The sequence below is a fragment of the Scleropages formosus genome, chromosome 23 (assembly GCF_900964775.1).
Source record: "Scleropages formosus chromosome 23, fSclFor1.1, whole genome shotgun sequence".
NCBI classification, from domain to species: domain Eukaryota; kingdom Metazoa; phylum Chordata; class Actinopteri; order Osteoglossiformes; family Osteoglossidae; genus Scleropages; species Scleropages formosus.
The window spans coordinates 2,252,933-2,274,780 of record NC_041828.1 but is presented as its reverse complement, the minus strand read 5'-3'; the positions used below and the strand labels follow the sequence as shown (position 1 = coordinate 2,274,780).

General features: G+C 47.7%; 1 protein-coding gene across 8 annotated transcripts in view; it reads left to right on the top strand.

Moving 5' to 3' along the window:
* Positions 1-1,718: 1,718 nt before the first annotated feature.
* adgrb2 (adhesion G protein-coupled receptor B2) overlaps positions 1,719-21,848 on the top strand; it is a 188,108-nt gene continuing 167,978 nt past the window's right edge. For all 8 annotated transcript variants that reach the window (XM_029248272.1, XM_029248268.1, XM_029248266.1 and 5 more), the window contains exon 1: positions 1,719-1,995. The gene's annotated coding sequence lies outside the window, so the exon portion shown is untranslated. The remainder of the gene's footprint in view (positions 1,996-21,848) is intronic.

The window sequence follows — 21,848 nt, the reverse complement described above, 5'->3', positions numbered from 1 at the left end:
GAATTTAAATGTACCTTAATTTGTGGCCAATTTGCTGAGGTTATGTTATGCGGGTGTTGAAGCATGGCTCGAAAGGCACAAAGTCTCCGAATCCTAGTCCCACGGATTTGTTTTTGCTGCGTGTTTAAATTTGGCCTCGCGCGCGGCCGTGCATCTCCAGAAACTGCAGATACTGTCAATGTTTGCACAAGGTGTACTTTGCTGCAAAAAAAAAAAAAAGAACCGGGTGCATTACTACTAAATTATGAACGACCGTTACACGGCGGCCTGGAGGTATGTCTCCACTACTTGGGCATAAGGTGCTTCATTTAGTTATTTAAAATGTTTTCTGTCCAATTTTATTGCGCACTGGATGTTTCTGTTCTGTTGAACTTAAGGATTCTTTGTAAGGAGCTGTCTGTCTGTCTGTCTGTCATGGAGGTATGAGGGTGTGCACAAGGAGGGGGGGCTATACACCATGTGTGCAGTCGCAGTCCAACTCAGTTGGTACGTGTGCGGTTTAAACATTAAAATGCCAGAAATGAGGTGCGGAGATGGTGAAGGATGTCCTACTCCTGGCTTTGTGGGGGAATGTCCACGTGTGCTGACATCACGTGGTGAAGTAAGTGTGTGTGTGTGTGTGTGTGTGTGTGTGTGTGTGTGTGTGTGTGTGTGTGTGTGTGTGTGTGTGTGTGTGAGAGAGAGAGAGAGAGAGAGTGTGTGTGTGTGAGAGTGTGTGAGTGAGTGCACCCCGACACCCGAGGACACGTGAACGGGCTTCTGGCCTCCTTTCAGCAAAGAACGTGGGGGATCTGGATAGTGGACCCTGCATGGATGCCTGTAGAGATGGTGGATTATAGCCAGAGGTAGGAGTAAAGACAGAGACAGAAAGGAGAAGACAGGGGAAGCGATAGACATGGAGAGAGAGGAAAGACAGGGAAATGGACAGAGTGAAAGGAGAGATGAAAAGGGACAGGGACGGAGATAGAGAGGTAAGGAAAGACGGAGAGAATTAGAACGAGGGAAGAGAAGGAGAGATCCCAAGAGAAGGGCACAAACTGAAATCAAGAGAAGGAAAAGAAGAGATGGAAAGGGGAATTGAGAAAGAGAGAAGACAGGAGAGAAGGAAATGGAGGAAGAGAGAGAAGGAAAGAGACATGGAGGGAAGTGAAGGCAGGAGTGGAAGGTAAAGCGAAGAAAGGAAGGAGAGGGAAAGGAGAGGGGGAGAGACGGAGGGAAACACAGGAGAGAGAGAGAGAGAGAGAGGACAGAGAGTAAGTGGGAGAAGCAGGGAGGAGGGAAGCTGGGGAGGAGGGGGGGAGAGAGAGAGAGAGAGAGAGAGAGAGAGAGACGGAGCATCTGCGCGCGGTCAGTGCGGCGGTGGGAGCCGTGGCACGCGAGCCGCGCGCGCGGAATTACGGGACGAGGACAGAGACCGCGGAGCCACGACGATCGGATCGGCGACATCCAGTGGAAACGAGCGCTGCCCGGAACGAGGCGCTGAACGTGCACCCGCGCAGGGGCGCGTGCCGTGTGGAATACAGTGGAGCCGTCGCCCGTGGGGGGAACCTCCTGGAATTAGCGGATCGCACTTGTTCAGCCCGAGAAAAACGGCGGAGCGAAGCGGAGCGAGCGGCGCGTCCCCCGTCCAGACTCCCCCTCCATCCTCCTCCTCCTCCTCCTCGTCTTTCCTTCTGTCTTCTCTTCTTTCCTCTTTCTCTCTCTCTCTCTCTCTCTCTCTCTCTTTCTCCTCTTTAGTTTCACCTTTCTTATTCTTCTTTCCCTTCTTCTCCATTCCCGAACGCGGCTCCGGGAGCTCCTGTCCGACCCCATATGACTGATGACAAACAGATGACATGTAACGAACACAGAAATGATTTTTTCTGCAGCTCATATGATGCGCACACACGTACGATGTGTGCCCCGAAGTGAGACGCTCCGACATGATGGGAAACTTCCGCTGGATTCTCGGAAAACTGCGGGAAATATCGACTAAGTACTGCTGACAGAGACCAGGTACACACACCGGGGTGTGAGAGATCGTCTGTTCTGTGTGTGTGGGTGGGTAGATCATGGGAATTTCGGTGTGTGGACATATGATATGAGACTCGTCCATCTCGACGATCCCTTATGCTGGAATGTGTGTGTGGGTCGCGATCCGATATCCGTGTGCGATGCGATCGGCTCCGTTGATCGCGGCTCTGATGGATCTTCTTGTGTTAAAGGAGCTCGAAAGTGTGGAGAAGAACAGTGTCCCTGCTGGTGCCGTTCAGTTCGGTGGACCTTCTGCAATCTCTCAATCCATCCCATCATCATGTCGTCCTCGCTCCATCCCACCGGAATCGCGTCCCAACTGCACCTGAGAGAGAGCGCGAGCCCCATCCCCCGCACGGGGGGGATCTTCTCCCGTAATATTACTGCCCATCACCTGTTTGGGGGGGGGTCTGATCCCATCGCCTTCTCCTACTCCCTTCTCCCCCGGGTGTGTTGAATATATTAATAAATATAATATGAGCGGGGGAGGGTCCCGCAACGCGCTTACACGACCACCTTTCTCCTCCTGTGATAATGATGGTATGATTTTTTTTTTTTTTTTTTTTTTTTTTTTATGCTGTGTCATAAATTGGTGCGGGAGGCGGTCACGGTGCTACATTGGAAGCGCGCGAGGCAGACGCGCTTTGGCTGTGGTCCCTCGCGCACGGCAGGCGACGGCTCGCCAGAACCCCCCCCTCGCCCCCCCCTTCCGTGGCGCGCGCTCTCTCTCTTTCGCGCGCGCGCCTGTCCCATCCGCCTCCGACGTCCGAGCGCTGCGATCAGGTGGTTTTCCGTTTGTGTACGCCAGCCGTACGGACGGACAGGACCCCGCGCCCATCTGTTGAGCGCGCAGTAGCGCTCGGCGAAGTGTCCTGCGGGTCTTTTACCGTGATTTTCGCGCGAGGGACACAGTAGAGAAACCTTGATGAAGATGATGGCTCGGAGTGTCTAGGAGGTTCCGTTGCTGGCGCTGCGATCGTCCGTCCGCCCTTCCAATGGAAGTTTAATTATTGGCCCGATTCTTGTGTCTTTCTGTGTTTCGCTGGAGCTGCTCTCGGGCGCCGTATTTCCGCGCGAGTGACGCGTTGGCTGAGCAAGAATAGGCGAGAAGTGTGTGTGTGTGTGTGTGTGTGTGTGTGTGTGTGTGTGTGTGTGTGTGAGAGAGAGAGAGAGAGAGAGAAAACACACGGGTTGGGTTCGTTTGCATTTATTTGTTCTTTTCTCTACACCAGAGTATTAAGCTACTTACTTACACTGCTTTATCCGTTTACGCAGCTGGGTGATTTTTCCTGTAACAGTTCAGGGTAAGTACCTCCAAAGGTGCTCCAGTAGGAGGTGGGATTCGAACCCTTGTGTTTGGAGTGGAGCTACTGTCCTGCAAATAAGCACATGACAGAGTGATAACTCCGTTTGTTGCAGAAACGAAGAAAGCTAAATAAGGCTCAGCCTTCAAACTGTTAAATCTGTGTGACCTCGGGATTTGACCCCTCCTGCGCACACGCCCGTTCCCCTTCCCCCGCGGAGCAGCGGAAGCTCATTGGAGCACGTCGCGTAGACTTTGGGAGGCCGTCGTTGTGCAGCGAGTCTTCTGCCAGAGAGCGACACCTCCTCCTCTGCTTCCCGCGCATGGACCCGGAGCCAGGCGACAGCTTGGACTTCCCCGGTTCAGTGATCCCACCCCCCCCCCACCACACGCAAATCATCTTCGGCGGCCCCCGCACCTCGACGTGTTTGTATGGCGGTCTGCAGCCAGTGAAAGATGTCGTGTTCGCGCAGCCGGCGACGCCTTGATATTTTAATTCCTGCACACGCTGTCGGCTCGCATCTCGCCATCCCGCCTAAACCCCCGGGGACCGCTGCTCCGCTTGCCTCCCGCAGCGATATGCCCGCCGCTGGCCCGTTGGTCCGTCCCGATCGCCGAGTCCAGCGGCACTGCAATGGCGTGCGATAATCCTGCAAGGGGCGTCTTCCGGAAGCGCCGTGGTCCCTGCCGACGCCCGCTGCACCCTGAGCCGCCAGCATCCATTAGCGCTGCAGATGTTCTCCCGCCAGCGTGTCCCAAAGCTCGCCATCTTCACGTGGCACGAGCGTTCTCGGGACGTCTTCGGCGAGCGCCAGGTGCCCTGGGTGCACTCGAACCCAGGGGAGGTGGATTATGCAAAACACCTCCATAATGAAGTAGTCGCCTCAGATCACCAAACTTGATATTGTTCGCTAATTAATTAGGTCTTTTGGCAACAAACTTGCAAGATGTGCATCCAGGGGAATTGAAGAAACAAATTGCCTCGAATTGCTTGGATAATGCGCAATTTGATTAAAATTGATCGCATGAGGATAAAATTGCCCCAGCGAACTGCGGCAAGGAGTACAGACAGAAGTGATTTGATTCCGAAAATGTCCGTTTTGCAAACGGGAACGCGGTAAACGGTATCGCCGAGGGCTGCGGGATCCATCGTCCCCGGTCGGGGCCGTCCACGGCTGCTCCCTGCCGCCTGTTCCCGGGGTCCTGCCGGGCCGCTCCAGCCAAATCTCGCAGCAGTGAGCTTGTGTGTTTGTGTTTTTATGTGATGTTTTTCATTATGTTCAGTCAAGGAGGAAAATAAAAGCTCCAGGATTGTATTGATTCCTTCTAAGCTCCTTTTATAGCAGCGGAAACCCAAGTGAATTTGAAGCTGGAGCAGCACTATGAGAAGAGGGCCTCTGCCGGCACCTGAGATGCTCGGTCTAAATATGATCTTGTTTTTGGGGAACGCCTCTCTGTTGCGTTTCAGCCCTTTTTTTGGGGGACTTCCTTGTCTGCCGCTTAAATTCTGAAAATAGGATTAATGTGTTTACAGATAATTGTGTTCTGCACTCCATGTTACAGCTCATCATCCCGGTGGAGACATTTTTTTAAAAACAGCAGATAATGAAGTCATGTAACAAATGATAGGAATATGAAATTTTCAATTTCAGTACTAGACTTCAGTAGATTTTACACCCAGCAAATGGCATAGTAGCTAGAGCGGTCACCTTTCACTTGAAGGGCCCGGGGTTTGAGTCTCATCTCTCCCTGTAACACCATTGATCAGGGTACTTACCATGGGTCACTCAAACTAAGTAGTTTATTATACAAAAATAAGTCATGCTGGAGAAAAAAATCAGATGAAAGAATAAATGATATTAACTTAAGATGCAGCAAAATATAACCATGTCTGTTACACAGCAGTGGCTCTTTTCAGAACACTATGTTGGCAAAAAGCCAAAAATGTTTTCTTAAAAGAGAATTCTAAAATTTTGTTTGTATTTTAAGGAGTTTTCCAGAGAAGTCTTTGGGAGGCATTGCTGAAGGATCCACCGAAAGGAGTCTTACACTGGAATTGTTCTCTAGAAGCAGTCCGCGTTTGATTTGTCCTCAGCGTTGCTTCGGTGTAAAGTGATGCGCGAATGCCGGGACCTGGTCCTTGCAGCCTTGCTCGTAGGTGTTGTCCTCCGCTGGAACGCTCGCACCGTTTGGCTCGGTGTCCTCTGTGTCTCTTTTCGTTTCGTGTCCCAGGGTATTTGTTTCTTTGGAGAGGGGATGTGCCCTGACCCGCTGGAGTAATTTCAAACCACGGGTCGTGTGATGGCATGTGAAGAAGCGATAAGCCCGGCGTCCACCAATCCGCCGGCGCCTCGTCACTCTGGAGGGGCCGATGGGTGGATGAGACGCTGACGGAGAACCTGTCGCTGTGGTCAACGTTCAGCCTAGCAAATTCAAAGTACGGCCAGGGCCACATGGCCATGCAGACCTGGTAGCTACCTCCGGTTTGGCGATTCAGTCTCCGAGGCACGGCGCGGGCATCGCGGGCCGCAGTGGAAGATGGTGGCGGCGCTCGACTGCACATAGGCAGTATTAAAACCCAACCACGAGGCCACAGGGCACCTTTTCATTTAGTGGTCCTACTACCCTTTAACCAATTAGACATTGAAATGAAATCAGGCATTTAATGAACAAGGCGGTAATTAAACCTGGGGGAGCCGCTGGTCACCGGCTGAGATTTCTCATGATGGACGCCTGTTCGTCGGCCCCTTTCCGTTTCCAGAGCTCTCGTACAGGTGGCAGGAGAATCGGAACCCCGACCCGCCGTGCCATGTGGCCTGGAGCACATTGCGGCATTTACGCCAGCACTGCAGGGGCACGTCACAGCTACTGCATTCCCTTCCAGACGACTCTCTGACAGGGTCATGGGAAAAGCAAATGAAACTCTTTCTCTCTTTTTGTTTTTTTCCTCTTCTCCTTCAGCGACTTTTTCAGGAATAGCCTGAGGATTGTCTGTGGCACCGGTAGGGAATTGATTTTCCTCATGTATTATGCAGACCTTCAAAGAGACGTGTCCACCTGGAAGCAAATCAAACAGCCTTTTACGGCATCTGTGAATTCAGGTGGCCTTGGATTTCAACAGGTGAACGAGGTGCTTTAGGAAAAGTCTTGGAGCCGGCAGGAAAAAAGGGGAGGAAAAGTTTTCATAGTAAGGACTTGTCACAAACGCCTTTATGAGCCGTTGGTACAACGTCAAGGCTTTCTTGTCATCGAAAAGCTACTTATTGGTGTAATCCAAGGTTTTTTCTACGAGCTGCAGAGACTTCATTGTTTGCGGTGTATGGATTGCAGAAAATCCCGATGCCGCCTGTCATTCTGGAATCCGCACAGCCTTGGAGACTGCAGTCGGGTGCTGGTTACGCCGGTCGCCAGCTGGTCAACATCAAGTTAAATGACATCAATATCTTGACTTGAAAAAAAATCTTTATTGCATCTTAAAGGTAAAACAACTGTCACCCACTTGTTGTGGGTGTCTTGTCACCCAACTGGCTCTTTATTTATGGCCTGCTGTCCTACTTTACCCTTCTTTTTCCAGATCCACCTCATCATTTCGCGCCAGTGTGTTTCCTTTCGCCTCTTGATGGAGGAGGTTGATAGTTTTTGTATGTTTAACATTCCCTCTCCCTCTGGGTGCCCGTCTGTGTTCGCTGAGAGCTTTGTTGTTCTTCCCAACCCTTCAAAGACTAAGTCTTAATGATCATCTTGATGTTAACATTTTGAGACCTGAAGGATGCCAAGTCTGTTGATTGATTTGGTTCAGGCTATGGGATGTCTAACATGCCTGCTGCCCATAGGGAATATTCCTAAACACCGTAGCTAAGGGCCTTATTCCGATGGTAGGAAATCCAAGAAGTCTGTCTGGTTGAGTGAGAAATGTTCTGTTGAGTGACCTGGAGGTCTAGTCAGAATTGAAAGAAACGTGGAACTTCAGCTACTTGACAGGAAGCTCTACTGGTCTACTTTGAAATCCTTTGGGCGACAGGGTCATGCTTTGGGTATGGTTACATTCCGCCTTGCTGACACTAACTCCTAAATAATGATCTTATTGGGTGCGTGTTTCTTTGGAGCTCCTGGCATTCAGGGCAGTGCTGCCATCATTTGAGGAACAGGGCTATCTTTAAGCGCAGACATCTGCATAATGTACATTTTTTATTTTATACCGCATGGTTTGTGTCTTCAGCACTTTGGATAACTTACACTTTTATGGTTGGCCCAGCAATCTAATTCCCTTAAAACATACAGCCTGTTCTCCAATTTCCCTGCTGTCTTTCCACTGGCTTAGCTTCTGTTTGGTAATATAGTTTATTTATGTATTTATATTTTTTTAATTATTGGAGCTGCAGTTCCTGAAGGCTAAGTGGCTCAAAGTGTCTGAATGTACAGTATGTGGGTTGCATTTATTTTATGTTTGAATGCAGTTCCGCTACTGTTCTTATGTTTAGGTGAAAGACCGTATGAAGGGTGAGATTGGGAACGTTTCCCCTTTTCCTACCCTTTTATGATCCCCTCCACTTCTCAGAGTGAAGTTAAACATCATTTCGGGGTTGACAGTTCGGAGTGTATGTCTCCCTGAGCCTGATGAGATGCAATCGCGAGGTGATGGTGCCTTCCGTTTGCTTTCTCCTGTCTCCAGCAAAACACGTCGTTCAGTTTCAGCCAGTCCCAATATACTTGGTCAATGGCTGCAAAAACATATGTAGTTTTTACTGACCTTGTTCATCTCAGGCAGCACTGTGGTCCCATGCACTAAAGGTGCGAACTCCAGAGTCTGTAGGTTTTTGGTTTTGGCTCCGAATAGTGGAATGAACTCCCTCTGCTCTCAGAGCTGCTGAAACATTCAAGACGGGTCTCAAAACACATCTGTTTCAGACCCACTTCTGATGTCCTAACAGTTCCATAAACTTGCGTCACACCATCTGGCATGATTACCCTTTCATTACCTGTCAGACTCAATCCTATAGGCAGCTACTCTTGTAGTAAAAACAGTGCTACTGGACTAACTGGTTCGACAATCAAGTCCAATCATCCAGTGCTCCTTGTCGGTGAAATGTGCTTCTGATTACTCTGAGATGTACGTCACTTTTGAAAAGAAGCATCTGCTAAATGAATAAATGTAAATGTAATAGGAACCTGAGACCTGACTGAGGTTTGGCTAGGCAAGAGGACACTTGTTCTGGAGACCAAGGTCAGGTTGGCATGGAGGGTTGGTGCTTTGTGTGAAAGTGGATTGTTGCAAAGCTCTTTACTGCTTGTGTGGATTTAGGCGATGGGGATGAGATGATTTGCTATAGGGGTTTAAGTGTTTTTTTCTTTTTTTTTTTTTTTGTAGTATGCGAGGGTATTGGGGCCTATGTAGCGGTTCTTTCAGAGCGCTCTGTGTGTTTTGGGTTTCGAGGGCGAGGATTTTCATAATGGTTTAAGTGTGTTGGATTTCTGCTGCTTGACACTCATAGGTATCATTGGTTTTTATTGTTGTACAAGGAATGGAATGAACACAGCTCAATTTAATCATTCTTTTTCCCACAGTGAACTGGCATTTTTTTGGATTACATTTTCAGATGTGATTTTGGAGCCTGCTGTGAATTCATTGTGCCCTTTTTTGAGTCTGAGAAGAACTAAATTACATATAACCACAAGAACTTCACGGCTCAAGCGTTGAAGAGGAATAAACGTAAATTACACAGTTGTATGGTAAAATTGTATTGCTACTTTGTGTGTGTAGTAACGCACCATGGTTGGCTTTAAGTTCTACTTTAGATTTGTTGTCGTGCCATAACCAGAATAATCATATTCTCTATGAATATGTAAGCACCTTCTGTGCTTTTTCAAAGCAAAGCTGAAATCCATAGTTGTTTTATGCCCAGATGTTCATATTTTAATAGTCACACTGTATGTTAAATAAATCAAGTGTAACAAAACAAAAAAAAAACCTAAAGAAAAAGTTGCTAAAGTAATTAAATTAGGGTCACGTCTTTAATTTGGACTTAATATTGCCTGTAAATGTTAATAGCAACCATGTTAAGTTCCACACTCTTTATTTCTCAAGTGTCTCTCAATGTATGTTCTGTTGGGTCCACGATGACACGCTGCCCTACTGCACGCACTAATACCTTCACTGGGACTAAACCCCAATCTCCTGCATTGCAGTGTAGCAAGATCGAGAACCGTTGAGCACCGCCGGAGCTACGCTTGGCTGATCCTGTTTGCTGACAGCTCAAATCAAACCATAAATTTCTCATTGGGCCCATTTTTTAATTTGCAGCGGCATTCAGGCTTTGATTCAGAATGCCTCAAATTAAGCACCCGTTCACAGATTCCAGAATATTCCTTTGTTTGAAAGGGCTGAGCAGGGCCCACAGTTAATTGCAAGGTCGCGTGTCGTGCTGACAGCCAAAAGAAGGAAGAACTTCTACCCACCGTGTCGCCATGGGCAACGGGATAAAAGGTGCGGCTGGCGATGGCATCTCGTGGCCGTTCCCCTACACTTAGCTGTCGAGACTCGGCAAGGTGAAAAGGGAGGATTCCCACACCTTCTCCCTAGTGCTCATTATCCCTTTATTTGCATGCAGTGGAAGTTTATTAATTAGCACCAGTATTGAAGGAAGGTCCTTGGAGGCATGTGGCTTGTTGGTTTTGAGGGACACCATGTGCATGGTGCCGGGATGGGGCTCGGCCCTCATCAATAACAGAGCCACGCAAAACAAATTATACTTAAGGCCCTTTTATCATTTGTTGCAGAGCGGGCCGTAATTGATGGTACACTGTGTCTCATTAGGCCGAGGAACCCTGCTTGGAATTTCTGATGGCGCCATGTATTTATATTCCCTCCCCAGGAAGCACTTGTATGGAACGCGTCGCCTCCGGAGAGTTTTCTAGCTTTGCTGTAGCGTTTGAAACTGCTCGGCAAGAAATGCTTTATTATTTTCATGAGACTTCTGGGCAAACTGCTATGGTGGTGGCCCTTGGAGGAATCTCATCATGGCAATGGAATTAAGATTTTTGGGAGCATGAATGTGGGCAGTCCCTTTCTTGGGTTGCTTCCTGGAAACCTTGTCTAGGAGCTTCAGCAAGGCTGTACCAACCCAAGGAATCATGGGTCACGGATGAAAAAGGATGTTTGTTACCGAGGGTTGTGTGTTTGATGGGCCGAGGTGACTCGTGAGGTAAGAGTCGTCTTTATGGGTGCTGTAACTGGCATTCGTAAAGCACTGCAGACATCCTGTAGACCCAAAGGTGAGTCCCAGTGAGCTGCAGGTGGCAGAGAGTCCACGTGAGTTGTGGGAGGGGTATGAATATTCATGAATGGGATTGGGGACATGCATTCAGCTGTGGTGGTTGTGTCAGATGGTATCTGAAGTGGTGGTCCTCCAACGCACCCTCAGCCAATAGGTGTCTCTAAAAATGATCTACCTAATAACCTGTTCTGACGTGATAGATGATTTAAAGGATGACACTGCGCCCACCCCAATCTGTGTTTACGCACTTCTTGTAAAAAATGTGTTTTCCTCTTTCTGGTGCTTCTGATGTGTGTTCTGGGAATGTGAGCTTACTGGAACACTGTTTACTCAACCAAACTCAAATTCTGTTTTCTGTAAATGTTTTTGATGAAGTTAGGGAATTTAGATTCATTTCTCTTACAGAGCGGGCAAGGAGATATACTTCATGATGATGGTCAGCAACAGAAGCTCCTGTAAATATGAGGTTGACCCGTAATTCAGATGAATTCCAGAATATGTGGGAAGTTTTTTGACAGTCTTATATAATCACTCCTGCTAAAGACTGCAGCTATGTTACGTATTGAAACATATTTGCAGTTTCTTGCCGTACTTTTGTATATTGCTGTGACCCAGTGCTGTTTTGTTCTTTTTGTTCGCCAATAAATTTAAAGAAAATGTATCTACCTGCACTTCTGATTTTACTGAAATGGGCAACATGTGCTCACACTAGGTGGTATGTGTGGGTTTCTTGGGTGACTTGAAGCCCTTGGGTACAGCACACCAGTGTGACCAACAAGGCTCCTGGTGAGGCCAAATTTGCCACTATTTCAGCTGTTAAATGGGTAGCCTCATGCAGAGGGCAGGCAGCGAAATAATTCCTCCCCTTCCTCTGGCCTACCTCAGTTTGGGCGTGCAGTGAACCTGCTCCAGCACCTAATGACGTTGCAGACCTGGGTCACGTAAGGATGCAGTACTTTTATCCACTTTTTTCATGAGTGCTCAGCTAGTTTTGAGGATTTATTCATCACGCATTTATGAGATGGCCTTGAATTACATCGAGGATGTGGACATGGTATGATGCCACGAAAGTAGAGTGGTCTGAGTGTTGCGCCATCACTCCGGTGTGTGGGTGGGTGTGTGTCAGTGCCTAGCACTCTCTTAGGCACAGAAGCCATATTTTTTTGTACATGGCCTAAATCATTCCTCCATCTGAATATGCTACTTCAGTTTTGCATTAGAAGACCCATCCACCAAAAGTAGGATGTGAGAAGAGCTCTGCAATACAGTCATTTGTAACTCTGTTTAATATTTATTTTACTACTGTATTAACTCGAATATAACTCACTTCCCCCCCTCCCAAAATTCAAGTTAAAAAATCGGGATGCGAGATATATGCGGGGAATTTTCAGAAACTAACATTTTTCAGGAAAAAATTAAATGGATGTTTATAATTAAATCCTCAGTATGCATTATAATTTATAATTGCTTGCATTATTTATAAAATGAATGCATTTAAATTTTAATTATCAGCGTTATTTATATGATCGGCCTCTCACCTTATTTCAAGCAAAAATTACTGGTAATTTACAGGACTTGAGATACGTTACGAACCACGCTTCGTGAATGACTTATGAGAAGTGATGTGAAAGTGGAGCGCGAGACGGACATATGATTAGTGCGCTATTAATAAAAGATTGTGCAACTCGACAACAAAGGCAAGCCAACGATTACTGAAATGCTGATTCTTTAACCGAATTCCAAAATATCTGAAACTGCTGTAACAACATTATCTATTTCTTACAGTTCTAAACTTTTTTTTCCATGTCCGAGGTATATGCGAAACATTTTAATTTCTTTTTTCGTGAAGTAAATTTAGGAGTGAGAGAGATACGCAAGGGCGAGTTATATGCAAGTAAATACGGTACTGGCTTTTCTTTATCTGACACCTTTGTCCAAGTCAGCTTCCAGTGTTATGTTTGTGTGCCAAGTTAAATTCAGTGATTTACCCACTTATTCTGCTTGGTATTGTTTATTGCATCAGTTCAGGATAAGTGAATTGTTCAAGGATGCAAGAGCAGGAGCTAAATTTCAAACCCATGTTCTGTTGTTGGAAGGCAGTGGCTCTAACCAGTATGTCACATACCGTACCCATTTTTTTCTTCCATTTTCATGCAGCGACTTGGTAGCTTTGTGTTTTACAAGTTGGAATTATGATCTGAGATTACTTGTTCAGATCCCCTAAGCAAATTGCTTAACCTGAACTTCTTCACTTGAAGCAGCCAGCAGGGTTGTTGGCAAAGGAAGCTGTGCAGGAAGCTTTGATTAAAGCATCAGCTCAAGTGAACAACAACATGACGATGGCGGAGGTGATGTTGATCATTATTGTGATTATCATTCTGCAGTTGATGACGGTAATAGCATTTATTGAAAGTGTTGTTTTTGTCTCAATGTTTTTCCTTCGTTATACAGTAATTATCATTAGGGTTTCCTCAGCAGTTTTTTTCTGCTGTAAGCAAGGTGGCCCTCAGTTTCCACTTGGCTTGGCGGCACTGCGGCTGAGGAGAAAGGTCTTTGTGACTTTGAAAAGATGGACTGTAGTCTTCGAACCCATTGTGCGCTATCGATTTCTGCTGGGAACGGTCTTCTTGCTGAATATAAAGTCCAAGCTACACTGTCAAATCCTTTTGCACCAGAGAGTGACAGGAGTGGACTGGAGCCAAACAGCATCGTGCGCAGGCGGGGCCTAGGGCTTAACTCCATCCCTTGCAAGGACTTTGGCATCTCGGCAATCTTGCCTCGAACAGCGAAAATGAGCTCGATCCAGACGTGCCTTTGCTAGATGAGCCCAATATCTAAAGATGGTGTGATGTTTGTCTAGAAGAGCAGCAATGTGTACATCTCGGTTGTAATTCTGCACTGCAACATCGTAGTGCTCTAATCTCCTTGTAGAGAAGATCTGCATGGACAAGACACCGGCAAAGAGGAATGAGTTCTCTGAGTTTAGGCCAGATTCACAAAATTGTGAGGAGGTGATGGAAAGGAAAGCCATGTTGGATGTTGTGGCTCTTGTGGTGCAAAAGGATGAGTTTCCCACCTTCAGTGTTGCTTCACACAAATGAATATTGACTGCGTGCATTATTGATGGACTTCTCTACGAATGTGGGATGGGATATCCCTTGTTTGTGCATGGAAAAGGATAACACAGCCAACAAAGAGCTTTTTTGATGTTGCCCGGAGATGAGGTGAAGAAGCGCGGAAAGAGTGCTCTTGTGCATTTAGTAACAAATCTTCATGCAGAGGTGGAGGTCTTGTGCTCAGCCCCGAGCGCTCTGTGTCTGGATCGGACTCTGAATGTGACGAATTGGAACAATAATGTCTTTTGTGGCCTGAGTCCAGGTTTTTTGCCTTTGTTTCCATAGCAGTACAGGGTAAAACGTAATATGTACTGTAATATGGTCATACACTGACTGGTTGTGCTTCAAGTCTCTCATACCAATGTACAGTTGGTTCACCCTGGTCCTGCCTGGAAGGAATTGAAACGACCGCAGACTGTGTGAAAGTCAGACATTTAACATCCTTTGGCATATGTGCTGAAAGCCAAAGTCAGGGTTTGGATTGTATTGTTCCTGGGGACAGAGCTGATCTGAACACAGAGGGATGCAGACATTGATATCGGTAACTCTGCCGCAGGCTTCAAGCAAACATCGGCTTGAGCTGGTGCCAGGACTCAGGGTTGTGTGTTGACCATGGTAAAATGCTTAATTTTGGATCTTAAAAACAAGGTGCAGAAAGGTGGTGCAGCAGCTAAGGAAATAAGTTTGTGACCTGAAGGTTCTGGGTTTGAATTTCAGAAGGCAAAGTGCTTTTGAGTAAGGTACCCTGGATATACCTATTATTTCTTCAATAAACGTCCAGGCAGTATAAAGGGGTAGAAGGGCAGAATTGTAAGATGTGGAAGATTCTTTGGACGCAAGTGTCTCCTTGGCAAATCAATAAGATGATCACATCTGCGATGCACCAAACTAGTGGCGAGTAGCACCTTAAATTTGTCATCATTCTGAGGGTAGAGAGGTAGTTACCTGAGTTTAGGATGAATCATTCAAGGGAAACTGTACCTTTTGAATAAATTCCAGGTGAATTCTTCTGCTTGGGCAGACCATGGAGAAGGTAAGCCAGGTGAACGGTTCCTTCTTGATCGATCGAGTAGAAACACGGATGTCGCTGAGGCATCACGTCAGCATATGGAGACCGGAGACCGTGATGGCGATCCTCTAAGTGTGGAATGTGAGTTCTCTTTCTTCCAGGGAGTGTTAATGAGTTAATGTGTCAACACTGGCAGTGTACCGCTCCCTCCAGGGGGTCGACTCAGCACTTAACCCCCATTGATCATAAGAGATTCGCCAGCACTGTCATCTGAATTACTGGCTCTGCGCTCACTCCCGCACAGAGAAAGTTGAGTGGGATGATGTGGTGAGTCTGCTTCTATCCCGACCGCCTGCTTCGCTATTCTGAAAGTACGGTACGGTATTCCAGGTTGTCGACCTTGTGAGTCATAAGACTCTAACAAACAAATTCCGCTTCATTTATGATTTTGCACTACTTGGCTGGGAAAGTGTAGACGAGTCTTCAGCCACGGTTTTTTTTCCTGCAGTTTGTTCAGTGTGCGAACGATACCCTCGTCCTCTGGGTCAGGTGAAAGCTCTGCCGTGGCGGTAGTCGTTGCTAACACCCCTACCATGTGCCCCAGCTGCGGAGCTGCTGTCGGCAGGGAAACTTTGCAGGGTTCCGTGCGGGTATGGGGCCAGAACATTAACATATCTTTTAATAAAAATTCATAATCTGTTCTTTTATCAGCCTTAGGAAAGGACTATTTGTCTTTGAAGTAACTTTAGTAATATGTGGGGGGGGTTGAGGTTTTCTGAATCACGTGATAGCAGGCAGCCTGGCTCGGCGTTGCGGTGAATTAGTCCACTTCCTGTCTATTTCCTGTCACGCTTGTCCAGAGCGACTCGCATTTCAGCGCGACAACACAACTGGGCATGTTCAGAAAACTGTTCCTGCCCAAGGCTACAAGAGCCAATATAAACAGCAGGCTGACCTCAGCAGTGTGGCTGTCAAGACATTTTACAAGTTGGACGGCAGCACTGGAAATGCGCTACTTTTAGCCCAAAGTAACAATATAGAGCTCGGCATTATTGGGAACATTCACCCGTCCGGCCAGTATTAATAACCACAGAAGGTCACGGTGGTCCAGAGCCTCTCCCAGAAGCACAGGCCGTGAGCCAGTGTACACTTTGGATGGGATGCCAGTCTATTAGAGGGGAAATAAATGCAGTTACAATCCACCTGAAACACATGTTTTTGACTCTAGCAGGAAACCAGAGCACCTGGAGGAAACAATTACCAACACAGGGAGATCATGCAGGCTGTACAGTGACTGAACCCATGTCCAGACACACTCCAGGAGCTGAGGTCCCCCCCACCACTTTACCAACTGTGCACAGCACTGCCCTGTTGAGGATATGTTGGAAAATGGCACGCATGCATTGAATGGACCGGAAGCTTAACCGTCGTTCGATAACGGAACCGTGTAAAGGAGCTCAAATGCGGCACCAGACCTTGTGACTCTGGGTTCGAGCGCCAGACGTGGGCAGAAGCGCAAAACGGGCCGCTTGTCATATGTAGCGTTAAGAAGAGATGAAGTCTTTCCACCGGTGCGGTTCAGGTGAAGCGCCTCGCTCAAGGGCACCTTGTTTCACACACGATCGCGTGCTTTCATTCTCCGGTGCTGAAACCAAGCTTCTCGTCCGCCCGTTCAATCTTCTTTTCACCAACATCCTTCCTGAGCAACGGCGGTAATTGGACCTTGACACCGTGTAGGTTTGCAGTGTGTTTGAGCTCCATTCATCCAGATCAGCTGCGGTACCGCATCTGCAGCGTCTCAAACTTTTAAATAAATGAATAGAATAACTCTTGTACATTTGCACCAAGGCATCCTCATCTCATCACGCGGAAGTCGTCCCGTCTCTCCGTGTTTTTCTGCTCCGCCGCGGTTAAATATCTCCCCCAAAGGAGCTTAACGTGACAGCTTTTTCAGAAGAATATTGAAGCCCAGAATTACTCTTTGCCGCGCAGTGCATTGAATGATTTGGCTCGTAATTGTGAACCCCCACCACCCACACCAAATGTCAGGCATCATCTTATTTTTTATTTTTTTTTTTTTTTTTATTATTTTCTCACAGAGAGAAACCGAGAGAAAAGAGATGCACTTTTGAGTCGCTCTCCACAGCCAGTCATCCCGATGATTAGGTCATGTTTTTTTATTCTTTACTTTTTCGGCTCAAAGCTCCCTGAGCTTCAGCGCGACTCAATTCTCCACTGCGTGATTCATGGCAAGAGGCTTACCCATTCCTTATTACGTTCGGTTTGATTTAACGGGATTTGAGAGCGCGACCACGGAGGAGGATCTCAGACCTCGAGTTTGGGAGCAGCTCGCCCTTCTGGAGGACCCCTTGTCCTCATGTTACCCGGCAAGGAGCTGGACTTGTTGCCCGCACCCCTTCCCAGCACCACATCCGTTGTGGAACGTCTTGATTTGATCCGTTTTACTCTTTCTGTCAAAATTGATTTTCTGTTCGTTTTTATCATATCATCCTTTGTTCACGGTGGGTCGCCAAGCCGCAAGTCTGCTTCCTGTACAACATGCTGTTGCTACGGCTCCCCACATATTAATTTTTTGCCTTAATAGACATTTCACTACAAAGTATCATGGATAATAATTTTAGCTTCCACTTTTAGAAACTTATCTGTGTGTACAGCTGGATAGTTTAGCTGAAGCAACAGCAGGGAGTCGGATGAGACTATTATATTTAATGTCTTTTTTTTTTTTTTTCCCTAGGCATGGCTCTGCATCATATCGTTTCGGCTTAAATTCAGGTGCCAATGGGTACTTAATGCTTTTGTAATTAACAGTGGAGTGGTTAGGCATCTTTAAATCCCTTATCTAATCACTTCTTATGTGGCAGCCTAACATTTTCTTTTGGCCCGCCATTCTCTATTAAAATAGGCATTAATGTGTATTAGCCTGTTGTGATAACAAAGCACGCCCATTTCTGGGTTGAGTTGCACGTGGCAGGTGATGAAGACCTAGTTGGTGGTGGTGTGTCTCGCTAACGTTTTGCAGTGGCTGTGCGTGTGTGTGTGTGTGTGTGTGGGGTTGCTGGGGCTGTGCAGAACATTGCTTTGAGCAGTGGACCATCTGCACAAAGAGGCTCATTATAAAGTGCAGCTGGTCTTCAGCTCTGGTGGAGATTAAAGCCCAGATATGAACAGGGATTCGGTCTTTTTTTTTTTTTTTTTTTTTTTAGCCCTTGGTTACAACTATGGCAAGGTTAATAAAAAAAGATGAGTGTTATGCTCCAGTGACTGTGCCTCATCATCAACGGCAGAATAACAGAGCTCACGATTCCCATTGTAAACACACCTCCCCTGCTGATGGCCGCTGAGAGACCATCGATGGTCATGCTGCAACTTTTTATCCTCATCGACCCGTCTTCAGATTACACTTCCACAGTACCAGTCAAAGGTGTAACTACATTTGGCCAATCTGGGTAACACATCCTTCGGAGAAACTTGTGAACGAGTGTCTTATAGCAGCTGAACACTCAGTACGGTGTGGGTTTCATCCAGATCGACTTCCAATCAACTCTATGCAGCGTTACCAGCCCACACCCCTTATTCACAGCGGTGACTTACACTGCTAGATACACTACTTACAGTGGGTCACTCATCCATACAGCAGTGGAACACAAACACACTCTCTCTGTCAGTCACACACTATGGGTGAACCTGAACAGCATGCCTTTGGACTGTGGGAGGAAACCAGAGCACCCGAAGGAAACCCACGCACACACTGGGACAACATGCAAACTCCACACAGACTGAGCGGGGATCGAACCCGCGTCGTCACGCACCACCCAGGCACTGTGGGACGGCAGCACTATTCATTGTGTCACCATGCCTCCTGTGGCATTCGATTTGTTCTCAAGTTTGAATGTCCTCTCGCTTAGGTTTCCTGCCACTGTCCAGCATTGCATGTTACTTTGAAGCACAGCGTCAATAAATAAATATAAATGTACAGGTAGCTTTAGTCTTACAAGGGGGTTCTGCTCCTATGACCCTGTTGTAACTTGAAAATCCCTTTATAATATATGAAGCATGAGGATGTACAGACAACTTGCATGCATTGCAATATTGGGTAATAGGCTTTGTTATAGTTTTTAACTAATTTCACGCACTATTCATCGTAAAAGAATGCTCATAGTACAATTATAAATACTATGCAGTGTTGTTATATTTTTGTGCAGCACCATTTTTCTCTTAAGCACCACCAGAACACTCACTTTTTCCTCTTGTGGGTCATTTTAAATGAAAAGTTAACTGAAGGGAATCACAAAGGGAACGTTTTGTAAACAAAATGTGATGCTGCCAAGGCACCCGAACACTGAGACGCAAAAAATATCCAATATGTTACTGTTCAGCAGATGAAGTGGCTGTTGTTGGGTCTTGGGACCAAACGTCGGGGCTCAAACGTAAGATGAGATTAATGTGATGGCCATCGTAAGTCCTGCTGATTCAAGGTCATATAATGTCTGAATTCAAGGTAAAAGTGCAAGCAAAGCAACCGCAAGCGTTCGACATCTCTGGGAACTGCTGCTGCTGCTGGAAAGACAGCGCTTCTCATTTCCCGCCCAGACGTGTTAGCAAGAAACAGTCCTGCGGGTGTACTCAAACTTTTGGACTGGCACCGCAGTTTGCTATAGATACCGCTATAGATGCATTTAGATGGCGCAGCCTTCTAGGAAATAGTGAAGGACCTGGGTGAGAAGACTGCCGTTCCGGGTCCCAGGAAGGGCCCTGTCACAGAGCAGGGCGTCTAACCTCATTTCCTTTTACCGGTGTACGAATGGATGAGACTCGTCTCACTTTGCACTGAAGTCTGCAGTGAAATAACTTAACATGCTAATTACGTCGAGGTCCAGCTGGGGTTAGGCAGAGTTGCGATGGCGACTGGCGATGGAGTATCGAACCTGGATGACGCTCCCACCCCCCCCCCCCCCTGGCTCAGGCAGTCTGACTCACGCGCCGGATTCCTCTGTCTGAAGTGCTCTCTGTACCCAGGTAATCGAACCCACTTGGTGCTCGGCTCACACGCCTCCCCGCGCGCTCCTCCTTTTAGTGTGTAATATCTCTCTCTTTGCTCTGTCTCCGTTTCAGAGGACAGATCAGAGTGGCAAATTTCCCTTTCAATGCAAGGACAAGAGCTTCGCAGGAAGAGCGCGCGCACGCACACGCACGCAATACAGCCTCTTCTGTCATCCCGGCACCTCGGCTGTTCCTGCAGCAACGCCACGAACTGACGTTAATGCAACGGCTTTAAAAATAGCGTGACGCAGTGTGAAATGCGTGCGAGCGCTGCAAAAACACAGAGGCCCTTTCCGCCGCGGCGCCGCCGAAACAGAAAGGACCGGAAGCGGCTTAATGAGAGCCGGCGAATCCCTTTTCGCAGGGTCCCTCCATGGGAGCGGGAAGTTGGAGGGGTGGGGGGCAGGAGCCCCCGGGGGGGCCTGGAGCCGTTCGGGAACGCCATGGGGGTTCGCAGCAAGGGGTCTGTTGGAGAGGTACTCTTCAGCAGCTCTTGGTAATGTGTGTGTGTCTCTCAGTGGTTGATCATAATAGCAGGACTTTGCAGAGGACATGTACTACAGTAATCTGGTCACAGGAAGGAAGCTGGAAGAGGTCCCGATTTCGGCAGATACGTCACCCCCCCCCCCCCCCCCCCCAAGTCCAGACGGCTTCCCGCTGTCACGTCTCTTATGAATGTGGCCCCTCCCCCGGCAAAACTGCTGCCCAGCTCTGATAAATCAGCGTTTGCACCAGAGCGCTGGGGCTCTGAAGTTCCGGTCCATTCTGAATGGCGTTATATGTGATACCCTACCAGAGGGGCTAAGGTGGGGGTACGGCCTCAGTCCTCAGATTTTTTATTTTTTTTTATTCGCTTCTTTTTCTTTGCAGTACAGTTTGAGACTTCACACCTCTGTCTTTATCCGACTGAGTTTCCGCTAAACAAAATCAAGTTAACTACCTTTATTAAGAGCACAGCCGCAGTCGCCCTTCAGCAGTCCGTACTCGCGACCGTCTCGTTACGACGACCTGCCGTCTCCACTAAACCGGAGCTCAGAGACGGGGCGTCGCAGCCGAACGCAGACAGGATTCGATGTAAGACGATCTTTGCGTGCTCCCTTTATTCATACCCCCATACATGGTGCTGGAGTACTGAAATTCTACTACAGCAGGAAGTGGGATTTGAACCTGCAACTGCCCAAGGTCTAAGGGAGCAGCTCTATATACCTATACCACCTATATACCTTCTATCCATCCCTCTACGTATCTGTTTTGTCTGTGTGTTTTCTCCAAAGCGACATATGTCTCAGAGAGCAACACACACACACTATCTGTCTGCCAGATTAGATGGATGACCACTTTGTGCAGACTGTAAGCAGTCATTTTGTGCCCCTTTCTCCCAGTCTCTCAGCCCCTCGGCGCTACAAAGAGCCTGGGCTGCCGTCATGTCCTCCGTAATCAGCATTCCGGTCGCTTTCCCATTAGAAGTTCCTTCGTTTTCAGCTGGAACAAAAGCTCCCCGTGAGTCGACAGCCCGAAATGGGCCCTTACCCCATCAACCGCCGCCTGCCGAGCGCCTCGCTGTCATCCGTCTTCCTCCGCATCAGAGCCCTGAAAGCTGGGTGTCGGGGTGCAGTTCGGAAAGCTTTGTCTCGTCGCTCGGCGCCCACCTGGAGCTTCGCAGGGTTTGGCCTGACAGGGGGCGGCTTGCAGACGTCACACTGATAAGGATGTTCAGCTTCGCCAAGTTTTATTACACTTTGACATGAATCATTACAAGTGTTCTGCTAAGCGTGTTGGTAAATGAGAATATGGCATTTCTTTTTAGCGCTGCGGTCTAGGGAAGCGTGGATTGTAGAAGCTAATTGTTCTGGCGGCCAGATGCCCCAAAAGAAGCAGTGACACAGCACCCTGGAGGAAGGTACCTGAGATTCTCCGTTACGATCCCCGCTTGTAACAACTGTTCCGCTGTTAAGCGGTGGGCTGCGGGAAGTCGCTTTGGGAAGAAATGCAAGCGCAAAGCAACCAAATAATACCGTGAAACACCGGAGAGCCTCGACGTGCGAAGGTCTTGCAGCACAAGCGTGTCTGAT